Here is a 4,775-nt window from a genome sequence, read left to right as displayed (position 1 = left end):
TGGGTTAAATTCTTGGTCAGGCCTGAGCAGGCGGAGGCGCAGTGGATAGAGTGTCGGACTGGGAAGCGGAGGACCCAGGTTTGAGACCCCGAGCTCACCAGCTTGAGCGTGAACTATCTGGTTTGAGCAAAGAGCTCACCAGCTTGGACCCAAGGTCGCTGGCTCCAGCAAAGGGTTACTCGGTCTGCTGAAGGCCCGCAGTCAAGGCACATATGAGAAAGCAATCAATGAACAACTAAGGTGTCGCAACGAAAAACTGATGATTGATGCTTCTCATCTGTCTCCGTTTTTGTCTGTCTGCCCCTATCTATTCCTCTCTCTGACTCTCTCTCTGTCCCTGTAAAATAAATAAATAAATAAATAAATAAACAAACAAACAACAAAAAAAAAATTATTGGTCAGGGCATTCTGTAGGACACTTTTATGTAATTCCACCTGAGAGGTCAGTGTGGACTTCATTATCTTCATGTCCAACTAGATGCTGTGTGGGAAGATGTTACGGGGAGATAGGGGGGTTGCTTCAGGTTAGCACTTACTAGACAAGGTTATTTCCAAAAGACTGAGCAGAAGAATCTGATCATAGTAGGCTAACACCTTTTCTGTGTGCTGGGTGGGTAACCGCAGCAGAGACTCTGTGCTAAGGTCACGGAGAGCCCTCCCTCTGGTATGGTCTACTGCTATTTCCCAGGAAAGTAATAGTAATTCTGGAGTCCTGGTCCCTTTGGCTGGTGGAAGGCAGTCTCCTCATTAGACAGACTGCTCACCACTGTATACATAGAGAGTAGTTCATAAATGTTTGTGCACACTGCATTTGATAGGGTATTTCGCTGTCCTCATTTTTTATTTAAATTTTTTAAAATTCATTTTTAGAGAGAGGAAGGAGGAGACAAAGAAACATTGATTTGTTGTTCTACCCATTCATGCATTCATGCTCTGACCAGGGATTGAATCTGCAACCTTCGCATGTCGGGACAATGCTGTAACCGACTGAGCTACCAGGCCAGGGCTTGTCCCCATTTCTTGATGTCCTGAAATTTCCAATTCAATGCCCAGGCCTTTCCAAGTGAGAGGAGGAGAGATAGAAAGACAGACTCCTGCATGCGTCCTGACCAGGATCCACCTGGCAACCCCGTCTGGGATAAATGCTCTGCCCATCTAGGGCCATGCTCACAACTGAGCTATTTTCTTCCTGAGGCAGAAGCTCCATGGAGCCATTCTCAGCACCTGGGGCCAATGTGCTCAAAGCAATTGAGCCATGGCTGTGGGAGCAGAAGAGAGAGGGAGGAAGTGTGGAGGAGAAGCAGATGGTTGCTTCTCCTGTGTGCCCTGACCAGGAACTGAAGCCAGGACATCCACATGCTGGGCCGACACTCTTACTACTGAGCCAACCGGCCAGGGTCAATTTTTAAAAAATATTTTATTTATTGGTTTTTAGAGAGAGAGAAAGGAGTGGGAAACAACTTGTAGTTGCTTCTCTTATGTGCAAGCCCGGGGTTTCAAACTGGCTGCTTCAGCATCCAGATTGATGCTCTAACCACTGCACCACCACAGGTTGGCCGTGGCGGGGGCAATCTCTCTAATTTTGGTAGACCTGAAACCCAGATTTGCTTATTCATGTTTGGTGCTAAAGGCAAACAAGGCTTCCCAATCCATTGAGTAAGCCTTAATTTCCTTAATCAGATTTTGCAATAAGAAATGAGGCAGTGCTATGAGCAGCAGTGATTCAGCAGAAGTAATGAGAAGCACATCATGCGGATGGTGGTTGGAACCTGTCTTTCCTGAGTAAGCAGACCTGAGTCAGATATATGGTAGGCACAGTTGCTGAACCGGCATTCCCATAATGCTTTAGAAATGTTCTATTCCCACCGACTAATAAATAACAGTTATTACCTTACTGAACATTTACCACAAGCCAGGCACGCTGCTAAGCATTGCCAGGAATTCCTGGAGGCAAGTTTCTTAACCTTTCTCAGTCTGTTTCCTCATCTGTGAAACCGGCATAAAAATCTCACAAGGCTATTTTAGTGACTGCATGAGGGATTTATATTAGCGCATTGCCTGGCCAACTATAGGCACTTAAATGGCTACGAAGATTTTATTGTGCTTTTTATCTGAATTTATATTATGAAACTAGGCATTAAATCCCATGCTGTCTGAATTGACTCAGTCCCTGAGTTCAGAGCGTGAGGGATACCAAGTTATCAGAAGATAAATATGAGTATTCAGTTCCTGAGCTTACTAGTGAGATAGCTGTATTTTTGACTGTTTTTATAAACCACACCCATGCCCTGCAGATTCTGATACTCCTGCCTAAGGTTGATGATGAAATAGTATATACATTTTTGCAAATTTTCCTAAAAAAGGAGAGAAATGTTGCTCTTCATAAATTTCTAGACAGCCCTAAGGTAGGCAAAAACCCAGCCAGACCCCAACTCCACAAAATCCTTTACTTCCTTTCTAGTGATAGGGTACCCTCCCCCCCGCCACCTCACGGGTGACCCACAGCCTAATTTGAAATGCAGAATATTTGCAAGAAGGAAAACCTGTGGGTACGTGGCAGCACAGGCCAAGTGCCCAGAAATGGTCTGGGTAAGGTGGCAAATGTACATGACTGCCCTCGGGGCCGGAACAACCTCAGAAAAAGTATTCCAAGCAGGGGGAGAGGCAGGGGACCCATCCACTGAACCTAGCAGGGCCAGTGAGACTTGTGCTGGCAGAGCAGAAGAAAAGCAGCATTCCTGGAAGGAGGAGGACCCACCTGAACAATGGGGCAGAACGGGGCACAGTGAAACCAGGCTGACGAGAGCATTGAGGAAGAGATATCATCCTGGGTATCCTAAACATTGGCACTGCAAGGCATGAGACACGAGAAACCAAACTTTAAAGCAGGGGTCCCCAAACTACGGCCCGGGGGCCGCATGCAGCCCCCTGAGGCCATTTATCTGGCCCCCGCTGCACTTCCGGAAGGGGCACCTCTTTCATTGGTGGTCAGTGAGAGGAGCATAGTTCCCATTGAAATACTGGTCAGTTTGTTGATTTAAATTTACTTGTTCTTTATTTTAAATATTGTATTTGTTCCCGTTTTGTTTTTTTACTTTAAAATAAGATATGTGCAGTGTGCATAGGGATTTGTTCATAGTTTTTTTTTATAGTCTGGCCCTCCAATGGTCTGAGGGACAGAGAACTGGCCCCCTGTGTAAAAAGTTTGGGGACCCCTGCTTTAAAGGATGAAATATATTTTAGCAGAGCACACAAACATATATGAATAGTCAAGGACTTGTATCCCCATCAGCAGCTTAAAAACCAGAATGTTACCTGAATCTTGTAAGTCGTTGCGTATCCTGCCCTGGCTGCGTCCTTCTTCTGTCCCCTAGAGCTAACCACCTAACTAATTTATTCGTTGTTGTTTCCTTGCTCTTCTTAAGCATTAAAAAAATTTTTGTTTTAATTTTTTATTTTATTGAGGGTACGTAGGTGGGAGAGAGAGAGAGAGAAACATTTTTTGTTCCTCTTCTTTATGCATTCATTAGTTGCTTTTTGTAGGTGCTCTGATCTAGGATCGAACCTGCAACCTTGGTATATCGGGGATGACGCTCTAACCAACTGAGAGGTACCTGGCCAGGGCATTCTCTTCTTAAGAATTTAAACAGCCTGACCAGGTGGTGGCACAGCGGATAGAGCGTCGGACTGGGACGTGGAGAACCCAGGTTCAAAACCCTGAGGTTGCCGACTTGAGCATGGGCTCATCTGGTTTGAGCAAGGCTCACCAGCTTGAGTCCAAGGTCGCTGGCTTGAGTGAGGGGTCACTGGGTCTGCTCTAGCCCCTCCACCCTCCCACCCTGTCAAGGTACATATGAGAAAGCAATCAATGAACAACTAAGGAGCCTCAACGAAGAGTTGATGCTTCTCATCTCTCTCCCTTCCTGTCTGTCTGTCCCTCTTTCTGACTCTCTCTCTCTCTGCTCTGTCAAAATAAATAAATTAAATTTTAAAAAAAGATTTTTTTTTTTTTGTATTTTTCTGAAGTTGGAAACGGAAAGGCAATCAGACTCCGGCATGTGCCCAACCGGGATCCACCTGGCATGCCCACCAGGGGGCGATGCTCTGTCCATCTGGGGCGTCACTCTGTTGCATCCAGAGCCATTCTAGCACCTGAGGCAGAGGCCACAGAGCCATCCTCAGCGCCTGAGCCAACTTTGCTCCAATGGAGCCTTGGCTGCAGGAGGGGAAGAGAGAGACAGAGAGGATAGGAGAGGGGGAGGGGTGGAGAAGCAGATGGGCGCTTCTCCTGTGTGCCCTGGCCGGGAATCGAACCCAGGACTCCTGCATGCCAGGCTGACGTTCTACTACTGAGCCAACCGGCCAGGGCAAAAAAAAAAAAAAAGAATTTAAACAGAAAATTTTATTCCATTGTGATTACTTTTGACCTTTTTTTAAAATTTTTTTATTTATTTACTTTTTTTTTAGAATTTTTTTAAAATTTATTCATTTTTATTAGAGAGAGAGGGGAGAGAGAGAGCGAGGGAGAGAGAGAGAGAGAGAGAACAGGGGGAGGAGCAGGAAGTATCAACTCCCATATGTGCCTTGACCAGGCAAGCCCAGGGTTTTGAACCGACTTTTGACCTTTTTGTGAATGCAATCATACTGTATGTATTCTGTTAGTTTGTTTCTATTAGCAGTGTTTTGAGGTTCAACTGAGTTGTTTTATATAGTTGTAGTAAGTACATTTTCACTGCTGTTTAGTATCCACTGTTTGAATATTTTTACATTCTATT

Source organism: Saccopteryx bilineata, chromosome 10 (assembly GCF_036850765.1).
Source record: "Saccopteryx bilineata isolate mSacBil1 chromosome 10, mSacBil1_pri_phased_curated, whole genome shotgun sequence".
Lineage (NCBI taxonomy): Eukaryota > Metazoa > Chordata > Mammalia > Chiroptera > Emballonuridae > Saccopteryx > Saccopteryx bilineata.
This window is presented reverse-complemented; position numbering follows the sequence as displayed.